At 30.8% G+C, this 19,216-nt stretch overlaps 57 non-coding genes across 57 annotated transcripts; all 57 read right to left on the reverse strand.

Moving 5' to 3' along the window:
* Positions 1-206: 206 nt before the first annotated feature.
* TRNAM-CAU (transfer RNA methionine (anticodon CAU)) lies at positions 207-279 on the reverse strand. The gene has a single exon. It is a non-coding gene; the product is annotated as a tRNA-Met (tRNA).
* A 259-nt stretch (positions 280-538) lies between these two features.
* On the reverse strand, positions 539-611 carry TRNAM-CAU (transfer RNA methionine (anticodon CAU)). The gene has a single exon. It is a non-coding gene; the product is annotated as a tRNA-Met (tRNA).
* A 258-nt stretch (positions 612-869) lies between these two features.
* TRNAM-CAU (transfer RNA methionine (anticodon CAU)) lies at positions 870-942 on the reverse strand. Its single transcript has one exon. It is a non-coding gene; the product is annotated as a tRNA-Met (tRNA).
* A 258-nt stretch (positions 943-1,200) lies between these two features.
* On the reverse strand, positions 1,201-1,273 carry TRNAT-CGU (transfer RNA threonine (anticodon CGU)). Its single transcript has one exon. It is a non-coding gene; the product is annotated as a tRNA-Thr (tRNA).
* Positions 1,274-1,532: 259 nt separating this feature from the next.
* On the reverse strand, positions 1,533-1,605 carry TRNAM-CAU (transfer RNA methionine (anticodon CAU)). The gene has a single exon. It is a non-coding gene; the product is annotated as a tRNA-Met (tRNA).
* A 258-nt stretch (positions 1,606-1,863) lies between these two features.
* TRNAM-CAU (transfer RNA methionine (anticodon CAU)) lies at positions 1,864-1,936 on the reverse strand. The gene has a single exon. It is a non-coding gene; the product is annotated as a tRNA-Met (tRNA).
* Positions 1,937-2,194: 258 nt separating this feature from the next.
* TRNAI-UAU (transfer RNA isoleucine (anticodon UAU)) lies at positions 2,195-2,267 on the reverse strand. The gene has a single exon. It is a non-coding gene; the product is annotated as a tRNA-Ile (tRNA).
* A 258-nt stretch (positions 2,268-2,525) lies between these two features.
* TRNAM-CAU (transfer RNA methionine (anticodon CAU)) lies at positions 2,526-2,598 on the reverse strand. Its single transcript has one exon. It is a non-coding gene; the product is annotated as a tRNA-Met (tRNA).
* A 258-nt stretch (positions 2,599-2,856) lies between these two features.
* TRNAM-CAU (transfer RNA methionine (anticodon CAU)) lies at positions 2,857-2,929 on the reverse strand. The gene has a single exon. It is a non-coding gene; the product is annotated as a tRNA-Met (tRNA).
* Positions 2,930-3,188: 259 nt separating this feature from the next.
* On the reverse strand, positions 3,189-3,261 carry TRNAM-CAU (transfer RNA methionine (anticodon CAU)). The gene has a single exon. It is a non-coding gene; the product is annotated as a tRNA-Met (tRNA).
* Positions 3,262-3,519: 258 nt separating this feature from the next.
* Positions 3,520-3,592, reverse strand: TRNAM-CAU (transfer RNA methionine (anticodon CAU)). Its single transcript has one exon. It is a non-coding gene; the product is annotated as a tRNA-Met (tRNA).
* A 256-nt stretch (positions 3,593-3,848) lies between these two features.
* Positions 3,849-3,921, reverse strand: TRNAT-CGU (transfer RNA threonine (anticodon CGU)). Its single transcript has one exon. It is a non-coding gene; the product is annotated as a tRNA-Thr (tRNA).
* A 259-nt stretch (positions 3,922-4,180) lies between these two features.
* Positions 4,181-4,253, reverse strand: TRNAM-CAU (transfer RNA methionine (anticodon CAU)). The gene has a single exon. It is a non-coding gene; the product is annotated as a tRNA-Met (tRNA).
* Positions 4,254-4,511: 258 nt separating this feature from the next.
* TRNAM-CAU (transfer RNA methionine (anticodon CAU)) lies at positions 4,512-4,584 on the reverse strand. Its single transcript has one exon. It is a non-coding gene; the product is annotated as a tRNA-Met (tRNA).
* A 258-nt stretch (positions 4,585-4,842) lies between these two features.
* TRNAI-UAU (transfer RNA isoleucine (anticodon UAU)) lies at positions 4,843-4,915 on the reverse strand. Its single transcript has one exon. It is a non-coding gene; the product is annotated as a tRNA-Ile (tRNA).
* Positions 4,916-5,173: 258 nt separating this feature from the next.
* Positions 5,174-5,246, reverse strand: TRNAM-CAU (transfer RNA methionine (anticodon CAU)). Its single transcript has one exon. It is a non-coding gene; the product is annotated as a tRNA-Met (tRNA).
* A 258-nt stretch (positions 5,247-5,504) lies between these two features.
* On the reverse strand, positions 5,505-5,577 carry TRNAM-CAU (transfer RNA methionine (anticodon CAU)). Its single transcript has one exon. It is a non-coding gene; the product is annotated as a tRNA-Met (tRNA).
* A 259-nt stretch (positions 5,578-5,836) lies between these two features.
* Positions 5,837-5,909, reverse strand: TRNAM-CAU (transfer RNA methionine (anticodon CAU)). Its single transcript has one exon. It is a non-coding gene; the product is annotated as a tRNA-Met (tRNA).
* Positions 5,910-6,167: 258 nt separating this feature from the next.
* On the reverse strand, positions 6,168-6,240 carry TRNAM-CAU (transfer RNA methionine (anticodon CAU)). Its single transcript has one exon. It is a non-coding gene; the product is annotated as a tRNA-Met (tRNA).
* Positions 6,241-6,496: 256 nt separating this feature from the next.
* Positions 6,497-6,569, reverse strand: TRNAI-UAU (transfer RNA isoleucine (anticodon UAU)). Its single transcript has one exon. It is a non-coding gene; the product is annotated as a tRNA-Ile (tRNA).
* Positions 6,570-7,158: 589 nt separating this feature from the next.
* On the reverse strand, positions 7,159-7,231 carry TRNAM-CAU (transfer RNA methionine (anticodon CAU)). Its single transcript has one exon. It is a non-coding gene; the product is annotated as a tRNA-Met (tRNA).
* Positions 7,232-7,489: 258 nt separating this feature from the next.
* Positions 7,490-7,562, reverse strand: TRNAM-CAU (transfer RNA methionine (anticodon CAU)). The gene has a single exon. It is a non-coding gene; the product is annotated as a tRNA-Met (tRNA).
* A 259-nt stretch (positions 7,563-7,821) lies between these two features.
* On the reverse strand, positions 7,822-7,894 carry TRNAM-CAU (transfer RNA methionine (anticodon CAU)). The gene has a single exon. It is a non-coding gene; the product is annotated as a tRNA-Met (tRNA).
* A 257-nt stretch (positions 7,895-8,151) lies between these two features.
* TRNAM-CAU (transfer RNA methionine (anticodon CAU)) lies at positions 8,152-8,224 on the reverse strand. The gene has a single exon. It is a non-coding gene; the product is annotated as a tRNA-Met (tRNA).
* Positions 8,225-8,482: 258 nt separating this feature from the next.
* TRNAM-CAU (transfer RNA methionine (anticodon CAU)) lies at positions 8,483-8,555 on the reverse strand. The gene has a single exon. It is a non-coding gene; the product is annotated as a tRNA-Met (tRNA).
* Positions 8,556-8,814: 259 nt separating this feature from the next.
* Positions 8,815-8,887, reverse strand: TRNAM-CAU (transfer RNA methionine (anticodon CAU)). Its single transcript has one exon. It is a non-coding gene; the product is annotated as a tRNA-Met (tRNA).
* Positions 8,888-9,146: 259 nt separating this feature from the next.
* TRNAM-CAU (transfer RNA methionine (anticodon CAU)) lies at positions 9,147-9,219 on the reverse strand. The gene has a single exon. It is a non-coding gene; the product is annotated as a tRNA-Met (tRNA).
* A 257-nt stretch (positions 9,220-9,476) lies between these two features.
* TRNAM-CAU (transfer RNA methionine (anticodon CAU)) lies at positions 9,477-9,549 on the reverse strand. Its single transcript has one exon. It is a non-coding gene; the product is annotated as a tRNA-Met (tRNA).
* A 258-nt stretch (positions 9,550-9,807) lies between these two features.
* On the reverse strand, positions 9,808-9,880 carry TRNAM-CAU (transfer RNA methionine (anticodon CAU)). The gene has a single exon. It is a non-coding gene; the product is annotated as a tRNA-Met (tRNA).
* Positions 9,881-10,139: 259 nt separating this feature from the next.
* Positions 10,140-10,212, reverse strand: TRNAM-CAU (transfer RNA methionine (anticodon CAU)). The gene has a single exon. It is a non-coding gene; the product is annotated as a tRNA-Met (tRNA).
* Positions 10,213-10,471: 259 nt separating this feature from the next.
* Positions 10,472-10,544, reverse strand: TRNAM-CAU (transfer RNA methionine (anticodon CAU)). Its single transcript has one exon. It is a non-coding gene; the product is annotated as a tRNA-Met (tRNA).
* Positions 10,545-10,802: 258 nt separating this feature from the next.
* Positions 10,803-10,875, reverse strand: TRNAM-CAU (transfer RNA methionine (anticodon CAU)). Its single transcript has one exon. It is a non-coding gene; the product is annotated as a tRNA-Met (tRNA).
* A 259-nt stretch (positions 10,876-11,134) lies between these two features.
* TRNAM-CAU (transfer RNA methionine (anticodon CAU)) lies at positions 11,135-11,207 on the reverse strand. Its single transcript has one exon. It is a non-coding gene; the product is annotated as a tRNA-Met (tRNA).
* A 258-nt stretch (positions 11,208-11,465) lies between these two features.
* TRNAM-CAU (transfer RNA methionine (anticodon CAU)) lies at positions 11,466-11,538 on the reverse strand. Its single transcript has one exon. It is a non-coding gene; the product is annotated as a tRNA-Met (tRNA).
* A 258-nt stretch (positions 11,539-11,796) lies between these two features.
* TRNAM-CAU (transfer RNA methionine (anticodon CAU)) lies at positions 11,797-11,869 on the reverse strand. The gene has a single exon. It is a non-coding gene; the product is annotated as a tRNA-Met (tRNA).
* A 258-nt stretch (positions 11,870-12,127) lies between these two features.
* Positions 12,128-12,200, reverse strand: TRNAM-CAU (transfer RNA methionine (anticodon CAU)). Its single transcript has one exon. It is a non-coding gene; the product is annotated as a tRNA-Met (tRNA).
* A 260-nt stretch (positions 12,201-12,460) lies between these two features.
* TRNAM-CAU (transfer RNA methionine (anticodon CAU)) lies at positions 12,461-12,533 on the reverse strand. The gene has a single exon. It is a non-coding gene; the product is annotated as a tRNA-Met (tRNA).
* A 259-nt stretch (positions 12,534-12,792) lies between these two features.
* TRNAM-CAU (transfer RNA methionine (anticodon CAU)) lies at positions 12,793-12,865 on the reverse strand. Its single transcript has one exon. It is a non-coding gene; the product is annotated as a tRNA-Met (tRNA).
* A 258-nt stretch (positions 12,866-13,123) lies between these two features.
* TRNAM-CAU (transfer RNA methionine (anticodon CAU)) lies at positions 13,124-13,196 on the reverse strand. Its single transcript has one exon. It is a non-coding gene; the product is annotated as a tRNA-Met (tRNA).
* Positions 13,197-13,455: 259 nt separating this feature from the next.
* TRNAM-CAU (transfer RNA methionine (anticodon CAU)) lies at positions 13,456-13,528 on the reverse strand. The gene has a single exon. It is a non-coding gene; the product is annotated as a tRNA-Met (tRNA).
* A 259-nt stretch (positions 13,529-13,787) lies between these two features.
* Positions 13,788-13,860, reverse strand: TRNAM-CAU (transfer RNA methionine (anticodon CAU)). The gene has a single exon. It is a non-coding gene; the product is annotated as a tRNA-Met (tRNA).
* A 258-nt stretch (positions 13,861-14,118) lies between these two features.
* On the reverse strand, positions 14,119-14,191 carry TRNAM-CAU (transfer RNA methionine (anticodon CAU)). The gene has a single exon. It is a non-coding gene; the product is annotated as a tRNA-Met (tRNA).
* A 258-nt stretch (positions 14,192-14,449) lies between these two features.
* On the reverse strand, positions 14,450-14,522 carry TRNAM-CAU (transfer RNA methionine (anticodon CAU)). Its single transcript has one exon. It is a non-coding gene; the product is annotated as a tRNA-Met (tRNA).
* Positions 14,523-14,781: 259 nt separating this feature from the next.
* On the reverse strand, positions 14,782-14,854 carry TRNAM-CAU (transfer RNA methionine (anticodon CAU)). Its single transcript has one exon. It is a non-coding gene; the product is annotated as a tRNA-Met (tRNA).
* Positions 14,855-15,112: 258 nt separating this feature from the next.
* TRNAM-CAU (transfer RNA methionine (anticodon CAU)) lies at positions 15,113-15,185 on the reverse strand. Its single transcript has one exon. It is a non-coding gene; the product is annotated as a tRNA-Met (tRNA).
* A 258-nt stretch (positions 15,186-15,443) lies between these two features.
* On the reverse strand, positions 15,444-15,516 carry TRNAM-CAU (transfer RNA methionine (anticodon CAU)). The gene has a single exon. It is a non-coding gene; the product is annotated as a tRNA-Met (tRNA).
* Positions 15,517-15,775: 259 nt separating this feature from the next.
* On the reverse strand, positions 15,776-15,848 carry TRNAM-CAU (transfer RNA methionine (anticodon CAU)). The gene has a single exon. It is a non-coding gene; the product is annotated as a tRNA-Met (tRNA).
* A 258-nt stretch (positions 15,849-16,106) lies between these two features.
* TRNAT-CGU (transfer RNA threonine (anticodon CGU)) lies at positions 16,107-16,179 on the reverse strand. The gene has a single exon. It is a non-coding gene; the product is annotated as a tRNA-Thr (tRNA).
* Positions 16,180-16,438: 259 nt separating this feature from the next.
* Positions 16,439-16,511, reverse strand: TRNAM-CAU (transfer RNA methionine (anticodon CAU)). Its single transcript has one exon. It is a non-coding gene; the product is annotated as a tRNA-Met (tRNA).
* Positions 16,512-16,769: 258 nt separating this feature from the next.
* TRNAM-CAU (transfer RNA methionine (anticodon CAU)) lies at positions 16,770-16,842 on the reverse strand. Its single transcript has one exon. It is a non-coding gene; the product is annotated as a tRNA-Met (tRNA).
* A 258-nt stretch (positions 16,843-17,100) lies between these two features.
* TRNAM-CAU (transfer RNA methionine (anticodon CAU)) lies at positions 17,101-17,173 on the reverse strand. The gene has a single exon. It is a non-coding gene; the product is annotated as a tRNA-Met (tRNA).
* Positions 17,174-17,431: 258 nt separating this feature from the next.
* On the reverse strand, positions 17,432-17,504 carry TRNAM-CAU (transfer RNA methionine (anticodon CAU)). Its single transcript has one exon. It is a non-coding gene; the product is annotated as a tRNA-Met (tRNA).
* A 259-nt stretch (positions 17,505-17,763) lies between these two features.
* TRNAM-CAU (transfer RNA methionine (anticodon CAU)) lies at positions 17,764-17,836 on the reverse strand. The gene has a single exon. It is a non-coding gene; the product is annotated as a tRNA-Met (tRNA).
* Positions 17,837-18,094: 258 nt separating this feature from the next.
* Positions 18,095-18,167, reverse strand: TRNAM-CAU (transfer RNA methionine (anticodon CAU)). Its single transcript has one exon. It is a non-coding gene; the product is annotated as a tRNA-Met (tRNA).
* Positions 18,168-18,425: 258 nt separating this feature from the next.
* Positions 18,426-18,498, reverse strand: TRNAM-CAU (transfer RNA methionine (anticodon CAU)). The gene has a single exon. It is a non-coding gene; the product is annotated as a tRNA-Met (tRNA).
* Positions 18,499-18,756: 258 nt separating this feature from the next.
* TRNAM-CAU (transfer RNA methionine (anticodon CAU)) lies at positions 18,757-18,829 on the reverse strand. The gene has a single exon. It is a non-coding gene; the product is annotated as a tRNA-Met (tRNA).
* Positions 18,830-19,087: 258 nt separating this feature from the next.
* On the reverse strand, positions 19,088-19,160 carry TRNAM-CAU (transfer RNA methionine (anticodon CAU)). Its single transcript has one exon. It is a non-coding gene; the product is annotated as a tRNA-Met (tRNA).
* Between the last annotated feature and the right edge of the window lie 56 nt (positions 19,161-19,216).

Here is a 19,216-nt window from a genome sequence, read left to right on the forward strand (position 1 = left end):
TTTTCGAATAACTTCACGTATATTTGAAATATCAATTGTATTGCATCGTCTATCATTTCACGAATTTGTAATCGCTTTTATTAAAATTGAAATATTTTTGGAAGACATTTCAAACGTCTATATTAGCATAATCAATATATTTAATTGGTTATAATTGTAAAATTCATATTTCAAACATCACTGTTTAAATTGTGAATCATAATTACTGCCTCGTGTGAGGATCGAACTCACGACCTTCAGATTATGAGACTGACGCGCTGCCTACTGCGCAAACAAGGCGGCGATGACAATAACAATTCTTTGTATTGAGCGAATTTGAAATAAATTCAGTTTTTCGAATAACTTCAGGTATATTTGAAATATCAATTGTTTTGCATCGTGTTTGATTTCACGAATTTGTAATCGCTTTTATTAAAATTGAAATATTTTTGGAAGACATTTAAAACGTCTATATTAGCATTATGAATATATTTAATTGGTTATAATTGTAAAAAAATATATTTCAAACATCACTGTTTGAATTGCGAATCATAATTACTGCCTCGTGTGAGGATCGAACTCACGACCTTCAGATTATGAGACTGACGCGCTGCCTACTGCGCTAACGAGGCGGCGATGACAATAACAATTCTTTGTATTGAGCGAATTTGAAATAAATTCAGTTTTTCGAATAACTTCAGGTATATTTGAAATATCAATTGTTTTGCATCGTATTTCATTTCACGAATTTGTAATCGCTTTTATTAAAATTGAAATATTTTTGGAAGACATTTAAAACGTCTGTATTAGCATTATGAATATATTTAATTGGTTGTAATTGTAAAAATTATATTTCAAACATCACTGTTTGAATTGTGAATCATAATTACTGCCTCATGTGAGGATCGAACTCACGACCTTCAGATTATGAGACTGACGCGCTGCCTACTGCGCTAACGAGGCGGCGATGACAATAACAATTCTTTGTATTGAGCGAATTTGAAATAAATTCAGTTTTTCGAATAACTTCACGTATATTTGAAATATCAATTGTATTGCATCGTCTATCATTTCACGAATTTGTAATCGCTTTTATTAAAATTGAAATATTTTTGGAAGACATTTCAAACGTCTATATTAGCATAATCAATATATTTAATTGGTTATAATTGTAAAAATTATATTTCAAACATTAGTGTTTGAATTGTGAATCATAATTACTGCCTCGTGTGAGGATCGAACTCACGACCTTCAGATTACGAGACTGACGCGCTGCCTACTGCGCTAACGAGGCGGCGATGACAATAACAATTCTTTGTATTGAGCGAATTTGAAATAAATTCAGTTTTTCGAATAACTTCAGGTATATTTGAAATATCAATTGTTTTGCATCGTATTTCATTTCACGAATTAGTAATCGCTTTTATTAAAATTGAAATATTTTTGGAAGACATTTAAAACGTCTATATTAGCATTATGAATATATTTAATTGGTTATAATTGTAAAAAATTATATTTCAAACATCACTGTTTGAATTGCGAATCATAATTACTGCCTCGTGTGAGGATCGAACTCACGACCTTCAGATTATGAGACTAACGCGCTGCCTACTGCGCTAACAAGGCGGCGATGACAATAACAATTCTTTGTATTGAGCGAATTTGAAATAAATTCAGTTTTTCGAATAACTTCACGTATATTTGAAATATCAATTGTATTGCATCGTCTATCATTTCACGAATTTGTAATCACTTTTATTAAAATTGAAATATTTTTGGAAGACATTTAAAACGTCTATATTAGCATTATGAATATATTTAATTGGTTATAATTGTAAAAATTATATTTCAAACATCACTGTTTGAATTGTGAATCATAATTACTACCTCGTGTGAGGATCGAACTCACGACCTTCAGATTATGAGACTGACGCGCTGCCTACTGCGCTAACGAGGCGGCGATGGCAATAACAATTCTTTGTATTGAGCGAATTTGAAATAAATTCAGTTTTTCGAATAACTTCAGGTATATTTGAAATATCAATTGTTTTGCATCGTATTTCATTTCACGAATTTGTAATCGCTTTTATTAAAATTGAAATATTTTTGGAAGACATTTCAAACGTCTATATTAGCATTATGGATATATTTAATTGGTTATAATTTTAAAAATTATATTTCAAACATCACTGTTTGAATTGTGAATCATAATTACTGCCTCGTGTGAGGATCGAACTCACGACCTTCAGATTATAAGACTAACGCGATGCCTACTGCGCTAACAAGGCGGCGATGACAATAACAATTCCTTGTATTGAGCGAATTTGAAATAAATTCAGTTTTTCGAATAACTTCACGTATATTTGAAATATCAATTGTATTGCATCGTCTATCATTTCACGAATTTGTAATCGCTTTTATTAAAATTGAAATATTTTTGGAAGACATTTCAAACGTCTATATTAGCATTATGAATATATTTAATTGGTTATAATTTTAAAAATTATATTTCAAACATCACTGTTTGAATTGTGAATCATAATTACTGCCTCGTGTGAGGATCGAACTCACGACCTTCAGATTATGAGACTAACGCGATGCCTACTGCGCTAACAAGGCGGCGATGACAATAACAATTCCTTGTATTGAGCGAATTTGAAATAAATTCAGTTTTTCGAATAACTTCACGTATATTTGAAATATCAATTGTATTGCATCGTCTATCATTTCACGAATTTGTAATCGCTTTTATTAAAATTGAAATATTTTTGGAAGACATTTCAAACGTCTATATTAGCATAATCAATATATTTAATTGGTTATAATTGTAAAAATTATATTTCAAACATTAGTGTTTGAATTGTGAATCATAATTACTGCCTCGTGTGAGGATCGAACTCACGACCTTCAGATTATGAGACTGACGCGCTGCCTACTGCGCTAACGAGGCGGCGATGACAATAACAATTCTTTGTATTGAGCGAATTTGAAATAAATTCAGTTTTTCGAATAACTTCAGGTATATTTGAAATATCAATTGTTTTGCATCGTATTTCATTTCACGAATTAGTAATCGCTTTTATTAAAATTGAAATATTTTTGGAAGACATTTAAAACGTCTATATTAGCATTATGAATATATTTAATTGGTTATAATTGTAAAAAATTATATTTCAAACATCACTGTTTGAATTGCGAATCATAATTACTGCCTCGTGTGAGGATCGAACTCACGACCTTCAGATTATGAGACTAACGCGCTGCCTACTGCGCTAACAAGGCGGCGATGACAATAACAATTCTTTGTATTGAGCGAATTTGAAATAAATTCAGTTTTTCGAATAACTTCACGTATATTTGAAATATCAATTGTATTGCATCGTCTATCATTTCACGAATTTGTAATCACTTTTATTAAAATTGAAATATTTTTGGAAGACATTTAAAACGTCTATATTAGCATTATGAATATATTTAATTGGTTATAATTGTAAAAATTATATTTCAAACATCACTGTTTGAATTGTGAATCATAATTACTACCTCGTGTGAGGATCGAACTCACGACCTTCAGATTATGAGACTGACGCGCTGCCTACTGCGCTAACGAGGCGGCGATGGCAATAACAATTCTTTGTATTGAGCGAATTTGAAATAAATTCAGTTTTTCGAATAACTTCAGGTATATTTGAAATATCAATTGTTTTGCATCGTATCATTTCACGAATTTGTAATCGCTTTTATTAAAATTGAAATATTTTTGGAAGACATTTCAAACGTCTATATTAGCATTATGGATATATTTAATTGGTTATAATTGTAAAAATTATATTTCAAACATCACTGTTTGAATTGTGAATCATAATTACTGCCTCGTGTGAGGATCGAACTCACGACCTTCAGATTACGAGACTGACGCGCTGCCTACTGCGCTAACGAGGCGGCGATGACAATAACAATTCTTTGTATTGAGCGAATTTGAAATAAATTCAGTTTTTCGAATAACTTCAGGTATATTTGAAATATCAATTGTTTTGCATCGTATTTCATTTCACGAATTAGTAATCGCTTTTATTAAAATTGAAATATTTTTGGAAGACATTTAAAACGTCTATATTAGCATTATGAATATATTTAATTGGTTATAATTGTAAAAAATTATATTTCAAACATCACTGTTTGAATTGCGAATCATAATTACTGCCTCGTGTGAGGATCGAACTCACGACCTTCAGATTATGAGACTAACGCGCTGCCTACTGCGCTAACAAGGCGGCGATGACAATAACAATTCTTTGTATTGAGCGAATTTGAAATAAATTCAGTTTTTCGAATAACTTCACGTATATTTGAAATATCAATTGTATTGCATCGTCTATCATTTCACGAATTTGTAATCACTTTTATTAAAATTGAAATATTTTTGGAAGACATTTAAAACGTCTATATTAGCATTATGAATATATTTAATTGGTTATAATTGTAAAAATTATATTTCAAACATCACTGTTTGAATTGTGAATCATAATTACTACCTCGTGTGAGGATCGAACTCACGACCTTCAGATTATGAGACTGACGCGCTGCCTACTGCGCTAACGAGGCGGCGATGGCAATAACAATTCTTTGTATTGAGCGAATTTGAAATAAATTCAGTTTTTCGAATAACTTCAGGTATATTTGAAATATCAATTGTTTTGCATCGTATTTCATTTCACGAATTTGTAATCGCTTTTATTAAAATTGAAATATTTTTGGAAGACATTTCAAACGTCTATATTAGCATTATGGATATATTTAATTGGTTATAATTTTAAAAATTATATTTCAAACATCACTGTTTGAATTGTGAATCATAATTACTGCCTCGTGTGAGGATCGAACTCACGACCTTCAGATTATAAGACTAACGCGATGCCTACTGCGCTAACAAGGCGGCGATGACAATAACAATTCCTTGTATTGAGCGAATTTGAAATAAATTCAGTTTTTCGAATAACTTCACGTATATTTGAAATATCAATTGTATTGCATCGTCTATCATTTCACGAATTTGTAATCGCTTTTATTAAAATTGAAATATTTTTGGAAGACATTTCAAACGTCTATATTAGCATTATGAATATATTTAATTGGTTATAATTTTAAAAATTATATTTCAAACATCACTGTTTGAATTGTGAATCATAATTACTGCCTCGTGTGAGGATCGAACTCACGACCTTCAGATTATGAGACTAACGCGATGCCTACTGCGCTAACAAGGCGGCGATGACAATAACAATTCCTTGTATTGAGCGAATTTGAAATAAATTCAGTTTTTCGAATAACTTCACGTATATTTGAAATATCAATTGTATTGCATCGTCTATCATTTCACGAATTTGTAATCGCTTTTATTAAAATTGAAATATTTTTGGAAGACATTTCAAACGTCTATATTAGCATAATCAATATATTTAATTGGTTATAATTGTAAAAATTATATTTCAAACATTAGTGTTTGAATTGTGAATCATAATTACTGCCTCGTGTGAGGATCGAACTCACGACCTTCAGATTATGAGACTGACGCGCTGCCTACTGCGCTAACGAGGCGGCGATGACAATAACAATTCTTTGTATTGAGCGAATTTGAAATAAATTCAGTTTTTCGAATAACTTCAGGTATATTTGAAATATCAATTGTTTTGCATCGTATTTCATTTCACGAATTAGTAATCGCTTTTATTAAAATTGAAATATTTTTGGAAGACATTTAAAACGTCTATATTAGCATTATGAATATATTTAATTGGTTATAATTGTAAAAAATTATATTTCAAACATCACTGTTTGAATTGCGAATCATAATTACTGCCTCGTGTGAGGATCGAACTCACGACCTTCAGATTATGAGACTAACGCGCTGCCTACTGCGCTAACAAGGCGGCGATGACAATAACAATTCTTTGTATTGAGCGAATTTGAAATAAATTCAGTTTTTCGAATAACTTCACGTATATTTGAAATATCAATTGTATTGCATCGTCTATCATTTCACGAATTTGTAATCACTTTTATTAAAATTGAAATATTTTTGGAAGACATTTAAAACGTCTATATTAGCATTATGAATATATTTAATTGGTTATAATTGTAAAAATTATATTTCAAACATCACTGTTTGAATTGTGAATCATAATTACTACCTCGTGTGAGGATCGAACTCACGACCTTCAGATTATGAGACTGACGCGCTGCCTACTGCGCTAACGAGGCGGCGATGGCAATAACAATTCTTTGTATTGAGCGAATTTGAAATAAATTCAGTTTTTCGAATAACTTCAGGTATATTTGAAATATCAATTGTTTTGCATCGTATCATTTCACGAATTTGTAATCGCTTTTATTAAAATTGAAATATTTTTGGAAGACATTTCAAACGTCTATATTAGCATTATGGATATATTTAATTGGTTATAATTTTAAAAATTATATTTCAAACATCACTGTTTGAATTGTGAATCATAATTACTGCCTCGTGTGAGGATCGAACTCACGACCTTCAGATTATAAGACTAACGCGATGCCTACTGCGCTAACAAGGCGGCGATGACAATAACAATTCCTTGTATTGAGCGAATTTGAAATAAATTCAGTTTTTCGAATAACTTCACGTATATTTGAAATATCAATTGTATTGCATCGTCTATCATTTCACGAATTTGTAATCGCTTTTATTAAAATTGAAATATTTTTGGAAGACATTTCAAACGTCTATATTAGCATTATGAATATATTTAATTGGTTATAATTTTAAAAATTATATTTCAAACATCACTGTTTGAATTGTGAATCATAATTACTGCCTGGTGTGAGGATCGAACTCACGACCTTCAGATTATGAGACTAACGCGATGCCTACTGCGCTAACAAGGCGGCGATGACAATAACAATTCCTTGTATTGAGCGAATTTGAAATAAATTCAGTTTTTCGAATAACTTCACGTATATTTGAAATATCAATTGTATTGCATCGTCTATCATTTCACGAATTTGTAATCGCTTTTATTAAAATTGAAATATTTTTGGAAGACATTTCAAACGTCTATATTATCATTATGAATATATTTAATTGGTTATAATTTACAAAATCATATTTCAAACATCACTGTTTAAATTGTGAATCATAATTACTGCCTCGTGTGAGGATCGAACTCACGACCTTCAGATTATGAGACTGACGCGCTGCCTACTGCGCAAACAAGGCGGCGATGACAATAACAATTCTTTGTATTGAGCGAATTTGAAATAAATTCAGTTTTTCGAATAACTTCACGTATATTTGAAATATCAATTGTATTGCATCGTCTATCATTTCACGAATTTGTAATCGCTTTTATTAAAATTGAAATATTTTTGGAAGACATTTCAAACGTCTATATTATCATTATGAATATATTTAATTGGTTATAATTTACAAAATCATATTTCAAACATCACTGTTTAAATTGTGAATCATAATTACTGCCTCGTGTGAGGATCGAACTCACGACCTTCAGATTATGAGACTGACGCGCTGCCTACTGCGCAAACAAGGCGGCGATGACAATAACAATTCTTTGTATTGAGCGAATTTGAAATAAATTCAGTTTTTCGAATAACTTCAGGTATATTTGAAATATCAATTGTTTTGCATCGTGTTTCATTTCACGAATTTGTAATCGCTTATATTAAAATTGAAATATTTTTGGAAGACATTTAAAACGTCTATATTAGCATTATGAATATATTTAATTGGTTATAATTGTAAAAAATTATATTTCAAACATCACTGTTTGAATTGCGAATCATAATTACTGCCTCGTGTGAGGATCGAACTCACGACCTTCAGATTATGAGGCTGACGCGCTGCCTACTGCGCTAACAAGGCGGCGATGACAATAACAATTCTTTGTATTGAGCGAATTTGAAATAAATTCAGTTTTTCGAATAACTTCAGGTATATTTGAAATATCAATTGTTTTGCATCGTATTTCATTTCACGAATTAGTAATCGCTTTTATTAAAATTGAAATATTTTTGGAAGACATTTAAAACGTCTATATTAGCATTATGATATATTTAATTGGTTATAATTGTAAAAATTATATTTCAAACATTAGTGTTTGAATTGTGAATCATAATTACTGCCTCGTGTGAGGATCGAACTCACGACCTTCAGATTATGAGACTGACGCGCTGCCTACTGCGCTAACGAGGCGGCGATGACAATAACAATTCTTTGTATTGAGCGAATTTGAAATAAATTCAGTTTTTCGAATAACTTCAGGTATATTTGAAATATCAATTGTTTTGCATCGTATTTCATTTCACGAATTAGTAATCGCTTTTATTAAAATTGAAATATTTTTGGAAGACATTTAAAACGTCTATATTAGCATTATGAATATATTTAATTGGTTATAATTGTAAAAATTATATTTCAAACATTAGTATTTGAATTGTGAATCATAATTACTGCCTCGTGTGAGGATCGAACACACGACCTTCAGATTATGAGACTGACGCGCTGCCTACTGCGCTAACGAGGCGGCAATGACAATAACAATTCTTTGTATTGAGCGAATTTGAAATAAATTCAGTTTTTCGAATAACTTCAGGTATATTTGAAATATCAATTGTTTTGCATCGTATTTCATTTCACGAATTAGTAATCGCTTTTATTAAAATTGAAATATTTTTGGAAGACATTTAAAACGTCTATATTAGCATTATGAATATATTTAATTGGTTATAATTGTAAAAAATTATATTTCAAACATCACTGTTTGAATTGCGAATCATAATTACTGCCTCGTGTGAGGATCGAACTCACGACCTTCAGATTATGAGACTGACGCGCTGCCTACTGCGCTAACGAGGCGGGGAAGACAATGACAATTCTTTGTATTGAGCGAATTTGAAATAAATTCAGTTTTTCGAATAACTTCAGGTATATTTGAAATATCAATTGTTTTGCATCGTGTTTCATTTCACGAATTTGTAATCGCTTATATTAAAATTGAAATATTTTTGGAAGACATTTCAAACGTCTATATTAGCATTATGAATATATTTAATTGGTTATAATTGTAAAAAATTATATTTCAAACATCACTGTTTGAATTGCGAATCATAATTACTGCCTCGTGTGAGGATCGAACTCACGACCTTCAGATTATGAGGCTGACGCGCTGCCTACTGCGCTAACAAGGCGGCGATGACAATAACAATTCTTTGTATTGAGCGAATTTGAAATAAATTCAGTTTTTCGAATAACTTCAGGTATATTTGAAATATCAATTGTTTTGCATCGTATTTCATTTCACGAATTAGTAATCGCTTTTATTAAAATTGAAATATTTTTGGAAGACATTTAAAACGTCTATATTAGCATTATGATATATTTAATTGGTTATAATTGTAAAAATTATATTTCAAACATTAGTGTTTGAATTGTGAATCATAATTACTGCCTCGTGTGAGGATCGAACTCACGACCTTCAGATTATGAGACTGACGCGCTGCCTACTGCGCTAACGAGGCGGCGATGACAATAACAATTCTTTGTATTGAGCGAATTTGAAATAAATTCAGTTTTTCGAATAACTTCAGGTATATTTGAAATATCAATTGTTTTGCATCGTATTTCATTTCACGAATTAGTAATCGCTTTTATTAAAATTGAAATATTTTTGGAAGACATTTAAAACGTCTATATTAGCATTATGAATATATTTAATTGGTTATAATTGTAAAAATTATATTTCAAACATTAGTATTTGAATTGTGAATCATAATTACTGCCTCGTGTGAGGATCGAACACACGACCTTCAGATTATGAGACTGACGCGCTGCCTACTGCGCTAACGAGGCGGCAATGACAATAACAATTCTTTGTATTGAGCGAATTTGAAATAAATTCAGTTTTTCGAATAACTTCAGGTATATTTGAAATATCAATTGTTTTGCATCGTATTTCATTTCACGAATTAGTAATCGCTTTTATTAAAATTGAAATATTTTTGGAAGACATTTAAAACGTCTATATTAGCATTATGAATATATTTAATTGGTTATAATTGTAAAAAATTATATTTCAAACATCACTGTTTGAATTGCGAATCATAATTACTGCCTCGTGTGAGGATCGAACTCACGACCTTCAGATTATGAGACTGACGCGCTGCCTACTGCGCTAACGAGGCGGGGAAGACAATGACAATTCTTTGTATTGAGCGAATTTGAAATAAATTCAGTTTTTCGAATAACTTCAGGTATATTTGAAATATCAATTGTTTTGCATCGTGTTTCATTTCACGAATTTGTAATCGCTTATATTAAAATTGAAATATTTTTGGAAGACATTTCAAACGTCTATATTAGCATTATGAATATATTTAATTGGTTATAATTGTAAAAAATTATATTTCAAACATCACTGTTTGAATTGCGAATCATAATTACTGCCTCGTGTGAGGATCGAACTCACGACCTTCAGATTATGAGACTGGCGCGCTGCCTACTGCGCTAACGAGGCGGCGATGACAATAACAATTCTTTGTATTGAGCGAATTTGAAATAAATTCAGTTTTTCGAATAACTTCACGTATATTTGAAATATCAATTGTATTGCATCGTCTATCATTTCACGAATTTGTAATCGCTTTTATTAAAATTGAAATATTTTTTGAAGACATTTCAAACGTCTATATTAGCATAATCAATATATTTAATTGGTTATAATTGTAAAAATTATATTTCAAACATTAGTGTTTGAATTGTGAATCATAATTACTGCCTCGTGTGAGGATCGAACTCACAAACTTCAGATTATGAGACTGACGCGCTGTCTACTGCGCTAACGAGGCGGCGATGACAATAACAATTCTTTGTATTGAGCGAATTTGAAATAAATTCAGTTTTTCGAATAACTTCAGGTATATTTGAAATATCAATTGTTTTGCATCGTATTTCATTTCACGAATTTGTAATCGCTTTTATTAAAATTGAAATATTTTTGGAAGACATTTAAAACGTCTATATTAGCATTATGAATATATTTAATTGGTTATAATTGTAAAAAATTATATTTCAAACATCACTGTTTGAATTGCGAATCATAATTACTGCCTCGTGTGAGGATCGAACTCACGACCTTCAGATTATGAGACTGACGCGCTGCCTACTGCGCTAACAAGGCGGCGATGACAATAACAATTCTTTGTATTGAGCGAATTTGAAATAAATTCAGTTTTTCGAATAACTTCAGGTATATTTGAAATATCAATTGTTTTGCATCGTATTTCATTTCACGAATTAGTAATCGCTTTTATTAAAATTGAAATATTTTTGGAAGACATTTAAAACGTCTATATTAGCATTATGAATATATTTAATTGGTTATAATTGTAAAAATTATATTTCAAACATTAGTATTTGAATTGTGAATCATAATTACTGCCTCGTGTGAGGATCGAACTCACGACCTTCAGATTATGAGACTGACGCGCTGCCTACTGCGCTAACGAGGCGGCGATGACAATAACAATTCTTTGTATTGAGCGAATTTGAAATAAATTCAGTTTTTCGAATAACTTCAGGTATATTTGAAATATCAATTGTTTTGCATCGTATTTCATTTCACGAATTAGTAATCGCTTTTATTAAAATTGAAATATTTTTGGAAGACATTTAAAACGTCTATATTAGCATTATGAATATATTTAATTGGTTATAATTGTAAAAATTATATTTCAAACATTAGTGTTTGAATTGTGAATCATAATTACTGCCTCGTGTGAGGATCGAACTCACGACCTTCAGATTATGAGACTGACGCGCTGCCTACTGCGCTAACGAGGCGGCGATGACAATAACAATTCTTTGTATTGAGCGAATTTGAAATAAATTCAGTTTTTCGAATAACTTCAGGTATATTTGAAATATCAATTGTTTTGCATCGTATTTCATTTCACGAATTAGTAATCGCTTTTATTAAAATTGAAATATTTTTGGAAGACATTTAAAACGTCTATATTAGCATTATGAATATATTTAATTGGTTATAATTGTAAAAATTATATTTCAAACAGCACTGTTTGAATTGTGAATCATAATTACTGCCTCGTGTGAGGATCGAACTCGCAACCTTCAGATTATGAGACTGACGCGCTGCCTACTGCGCTAACGAGGCGGCGACGACAATACATAATTCTTTGTATTGGGCGAATTTAAAATATATTCAGTTTTTGGAATAACTTCAGGTATATTTGAAATATCAATTGTTTTGCATCGTGTTTCATTTCACGAATTTGTAATCGCTTATATTAAAATTGAAATATTTTTGGAAGACATTTCAAACGTCTATATTAGCATTATGAATATATTTAATTGGTTATAATTGTAAAAAATTATATTTCAAACATCACTGTTTGAATTGCGAATCATAATTACTGCCTCGTGTGAGGATCGAACTCACGACCTTCAGATTATGAGACTGACGCGCTGCCTACTGCGCTAACAAGGCGGCGATGACAATAACAATTCTTTGTATTGAGCGAATTTGAAATAAATTCAGTTTTTCGAATAACTTCAGGTATATTTGAAATATCAATTGTTTTGCATCGTATTTCATTTCACGAATTAGTAATCGCTTTTATTAAAATTGAAATATTTTTAGAAGACATTTAAAACGTCTATATTAGCATTATGAATATATTTAATTGGTTATAATTGTAAAAAATTATATTTCAAACATCACTGTTTGAATTGCGAATCATAATTACTGCCTCGTGTGAGGATCGAACTCACGACCTTCAGATTATGAGACTGACGCGCTGCCTACTGCGCTAACAAGGCGGCGATGACAATAACAATTCTTTGTATTGAGCGAATTTGAAATAAATTCAGTTTTTCGAATAACTTCAGGTATATTTGAAATATCAATTGTTTTGCATCGTATTTCATTTCACGAATTAGTAATCGCTTTTATTAAAATTGAAATATTTTTGGAAGACATTTCAAACGTCTATATTAGCATTATGAATATATTTAATTGGTTATAATTGTAAAAATTATATTTCAAACAGCACTGTTTGAATTGTGAATCATAATTACTGCCTCGTGTGAGGATCGAACTCACGACCTTCAGATTATGAGACTGACGCGCTGCCTACTGCGCTAACGAGGCGGCGACGACAAAACATAATTCTTTGTATTGGGCGAATTTAAAATATATTCAGTTTTTGGAATATCTTCACGTATATTTGAAATATCAATTGTATTGCATCGTCTATCATTTCACGAATTTGTAATCGCTTTTATTAAAATTGAAATATTTTTGGAAGACATTTCAAACGTCTATATTAGCATAATCAACATATTTAATTGGTTATAATTGTAAAAATTATATTTCAAACAGCACTGTTTGAATTGTGAATCATAATTACTGCCTCGTGTGAGGATCGAACTCACGACCTTCAGATTATGAGACTGACGCGCTGCCTACTGCGCTAACGAGGCGGCGACGACAATACATAATTCTTTGTATTGGGCGAATTTAAAATATATTCAGTTTTTGGAATAACTTCACGTATATTTGAAATATCAATTGTATTGCATCGTCTATCATTTCACGAATTTGTAATCGCTTTTATTAAAATTGAAATATTTTTGGAAGACATTTCAAACGTCTATATTAGCATAATCAATATATTTAATTGGTTATAATTGTAAAAATTATATTTCAAACATTAGTATTTGAATTGTGAATCATAATTACTGCCTCATGTGAGGATCGAACTCACGACCTTCAGATTATGAGACTGACGCGCTGCCTACTGCGCTAACGAGGCGGCGATGACAATAACAATTCTTTGTATTGAGCGAATTTGAAATAAATTCAGTTTTTCGAATAACTTCAGGTATATTTGAAATATCAATTGTTTTGCATCGTGTTTCATTTCACGAATTTGTAATCGCTTATATTAAAATTGAAATATTTTTGGAAGACATTTCAAACGTCTATATTAGCATTATGAATATATTTAATTGGTTATAATTGTAAAAATTATATTTCAAACAGCACTGTTTGAATTGTGAATCATAATTACTGCCTCGTGTGAGGATCGAACTCACGACCTTCAGATTATGAGACTGACGCGCTGCCTACTGCGCTAACGAGGCGGCGATGACAATAACAATTCTTTGTATTGAGCGAATTTGAAATAAATTCAGTTTTTCGAATAACTTCAGGTATATTTGAAATATCAATTGTTTTGCATCGTATTTCATTTCACGAATTTGTAATTGCTTTTATTAAAATTGAAATATTTTTGGAAGACATTTCAAACGTCTATATTAGCATTATGAATATATTTAATTGGTTATAATTTACAAAATCATATTTCAAACATCACTGTTTAAATTGTGAATCATAATTACTGCCTCGTGTGAGGATCGAACTCACGACCTTCAGATTATGAGACTGACGCGCTGCCTACTGCGCAAACAAGGCGGCGATGACAATAACAATTCTTTGTATTGAGCGAATTTAAAATATATTCAGTTTTTGGAATAACTTCACGTATATTTGAAATATCAATTGTATTGCATCGTCTATCATTTCACGAATTTGTAATCGCTTTTATTAAAATTGAAATATTTTTGGAAGACATTTCAAACGTCTATATTAGCATAATCAACATATTTAATTGGTTATAATTGCAAAAAATTATATTTCAAACATTAGTGTTTGAATTGTGAATCATAATTACTGCCTCGTGTGAGGATCGAACTCACGACCTTCAGATTATGAGACTAACGCGCTGCCTACTGCGCTAACAAGGCGGCGATGACAATAACAATTCTTTGTATTGAGCGAATTTGAAATAAATTCAGTTTTTCGAATAACTTCACGTATATTTGAAATATCAATTGTATTGCATCGTCTATCATTTCACGAATTTGTAATCGCTTTTATTAAAATTGAAATATTTTTGGAAGACATTTCAAACGTCTATATTAGCATAATCAATATATTTAATTGGTTATAATTGTAAAAATTATATTTCAAACATTAGTATTTGAATTGTGAATCATAATTACTGCCTCATGTGAGGATCGAACTCACGACCTTCAGATTATGAGACTGACGCGCTGCCTACTGCGCTAACGAGGCGGCGATGACAATAACAATTCTTTGTATTGAGCGAATTTGAAATAAATTCAGTTTTTCGAATAACTTCAGGTATATTTGAAATATCAATTGTTTTGCATCGTGTTTCATTTCACGAATTTGTAATCGCTTATATTAAAATTGAAATATTTTTGGAAGACATTTCAAACGTCTATATTAGCATTATGAATATATTTAATTGGTTATAATTGTAAAAATTATATTTCAAACATTAGTATTTGAATTGTGAATCATAATTACTGCCTCATGTGAGGATCGAACTCACGACCTTCAGATTATGAGACTGACGCGCTGCCTACTGCGCTAACGAGGCGGCGACGACAATACATAATTCTTTGTATTGGGCGAATTTAAAATATATTCAGTTTTTGGAATAACTTCACGTATATTTGAAATATCAATTGTATTGCATCGTCTATCATTTCACGAATTTGTAATCGCTTTTATTAAAATTGAAATATTTTTGGAAGACATTTCAAACGTCTATATTAGCATAATCAATATATTTAATTGGTTATAATTGTAAAAACTATATTTCAAACATCACTGTTTGAATTGTGAATCATAATTACTGCCTCATGTGAGGATCGAACTCACGACCTTCAGATTATGAGACTGACGCGCTGCCTACTGCGCTAACGAGGCGGCGATGACAATAACAATTCTTTGTATTGAGCGAATTTGAAATAAATTCAGTTTTTCGAATAACTTCAGGTATATTTGAAATATCAATTATTTTGCATCGTATTTCATTTCACGAATTTGTAATCGCTTTTATTAAAATTGAAATATTTTTGGAAGACATTTAAAACGTCTATATTAGCATTATGAATATATTTAATTGGTTATAATTTACAAAATCATATTTCAAACATCACTGTTTAAATTGTGAATCATAATTACTGCCTCGTGTGAGGATCGAACTCACGACCTTCAGATTACGAGACTGACGCGCTGCCTACTGCGCAAACAAGGCGGCGATGACAATAACAATTCTTTGTATTGAGCGAATTTGAAATAAATTCAGTTTTTCGAATAACTTCAGGTATATTTGAAATATCAATTGTTTTGCATCGTGTTTCATTTCACGAATTTGTAATCGCTTATATTAAAATTGAAATATTTTTGGAAGACATTTAAAACGTCTATATTAGCATTATGAATATATTTAATTGGTTATAATTGTAAAAAATTATATTTCAAACATCACTGTTTGAATTGCGAATCATAATTACTGCCTCGTGTGAGGATCGAACTCACGACCTTCAGATTATGAGACTGACGCGCTGCCTACTGCGCTAACGAGGCTGCGATGACAATAACAATTCTTTGTATTGAGCGAATTTGAAATAAATTCAGTTTTTCGAATAACTTCACGTATATTTGAAATATCAATTGTATTGCATCGTCTATCATTTCACGAATTTGTAATCGCTTTTATTAAAATTGAAATATTTTTGGAAGACATTTCAAACGTCTATATTAGCATAATCAATATATTTAATTGGTTATAATTGTAAAAATTATATTTCAAACATCACTGTTTGAATTGTGAATCATAATTACTGCCTCATGTGAGGATCGAACTCACGACCTTCAGATTATGAGACTGACGCGCTGCCTACTACGCTAACGAGGCGGCGATGACAATAACAATTCTTTGTATTGAGCGAATTTGAAATAAATTCAGTTTTTCGAATAACTTCAGGTATATTTGAAATATCAATTGTTTTGCATCGTGTTTCATTTCACGAATTTGTAATCGCTTATATTAAAATTGAAATATTTTTGGAAGACATTTCAAACGTCTATATTAGCATAATCAATATATTTAATTGGTTATAATTGTAAAAATTATATTTCAAACATCACTGTTTGAATTGTGAATCATAATTACTGCCTCATGTGAGGATCGAACTCACGACCTTCAGATTATGAGACTGACGCGCTGCCTACTGCGCTAACGAGGCGGCGATGACAATAACAATTCTTTGTATTGAGCGAATTTGAAATAAATTCAGTTTTTCGAATAACTTCAGGTATATTTGAAATATCAATTATTTTGCATTGTATTTCATTTCACGAATTTGTAATCGCTTTTATTAAAATTGAAATATTTTTGGAAGACATTTAAAACGTCTATATTAGCATTATGAATATATTTAATTGGTTATAATTTACAAAATCATATTTCAAACATCACTGTTTAAATTGTGAATCATAATTACTGCCTCGTGTGAGGATCGAACTCACGACCTTCAGATTATGAGACTGACGCGCTGCCTACTGCGCAAACAAGGCGGCGATGACAATAACAATTCTTTGTATTGAGCGAATTTGAAATAAATTCAGTTTTTCGAATAACTTCAGGTATATTTGAAATATCAATTGTTTTGCATCGTGTTTCATTTCACGAATTTGTAATCGCTTATATTAAAATTGAAATATTTTTGGAAGACATTTAAAACGTCTATATTAGCATTATGAATATATTTAATTGGTTATAATTGTAAAAAATTATATTTCAAACATCACTGTTTGAATTGCGAATCATAATTACTGCCTCGTGTGAGGATCGAACTCACGACCTTCAGATTATGAGACTGACGCGCTGCCTACTGCGCTAACGAGGCTGCGATGACAATAACAATTCTTTGTATTGAGCGAATTTGAAATAAATTCAGTTTTTCGAATAACTTCACGTATATTTGAAATATCAATTGTATTGCATCGTCTATCATTTCACGAATTTGTAATCGCTTTTATTAAAATTGAAATATTTTTGGAAGACATTTCAAACGTCTATATTAGCATAATCAATATATTTAATTGGTTATAATTGTAAAAATTATATTTCAAACACTAGTATTTGAATTGTGAATCATAATTACTGCCTCATGTGAGGATCGAACTCACGACCTTCAGATTATGAGACTGACGCGCTGCCTACTGCGCTAACGAGGCGGCGATGACAATAACAATTCTTTGTATTGAGCGAATTTGAAATAAATTCAGTTTTTCGAATAACTTCAGGTATATTTGAAATATCAATTGTTTTGCATCGTGTTTCATTTCACGAATTTGTAATCGCTTATATTAAAATTGAAATATTTTTGGAAGACATTTCAAACGTCTATATTAGCATTATGAATATATTTAATTGGTTATAATTGTAAAAATTATATTTCAAACATCACTGTTTGAATTGTGAATCATAATTACTACCTCGTGTGAGGATCGAACTCACGACCTTCAGATTATGAGACTGACGCGCTGCCTACTGCGCTAACGAGGCGGCGATGGCAATAACAATTCTTTGTATTGAGCGAATTTGAAATAAATTCAGTTTTTCGAATAACTTCAGGTATATTTGAAATATCAATTGTTTTGCATCGTATTTCATTTCACGAATTTGTAATCGCTTTTATTAAAATTGAAATATTTTTGGAAGACATTTCAAACGTCTATATTAGCATTATGAATATATTTAATTGGTTATAATTGTAAAATTTATATTTCAAACATCACTGTTTGAATTGTGAATCATAATTACTGCCTCGTGTGAGGATCGAACTCACGACCTTCAGATTATGAGACTAACGCGCTGCCTACTGCGCTAACAAGGCGGCGATGACAATAACAATTCTTTGTATTGAGCGAATTTGAAATAAATTCAGTTTTTCGAATAACTTCACGTATATTTGAAATATCAATTGTATTGCATCGTCTATCATTTCACGAATTTGTAATCGCTTTTATTAAAATTGAAATATTTTTGGAAGACATTTCAAACGTCTATATTAGCATTATGAATATATTTAATTGGTTATAATTTACAAAATCATATTTCAAACATCACTGTTTAAATTGTGAATCATAATTACTGCCTCGTGTGAGGATCGAACTCACGACCTTCAGATTATGAGACTGACGCGCTGCCTACTGCGCAAACAAGGCGGCGATGACAATAACAATTCTTTGTATTGAGCGAATTTAAAATATATTCAGTTTTT

Source organism: Saccoglossus kowalevskii, chromosome 11, assembly GCF_978046115.1.
Source record: "Saccoglossus kowalevskii chromosome 11, keSacKowa6.1, whole genome shotgun sequence".
Classification (NCBI taxonomy): domain Eukaryota; kingdom Metazoa; phylum Hemichordata; class Enteropneusta; family Harrimaniidae; genus Saccoglossus; species Saccoglossus kowalevskii.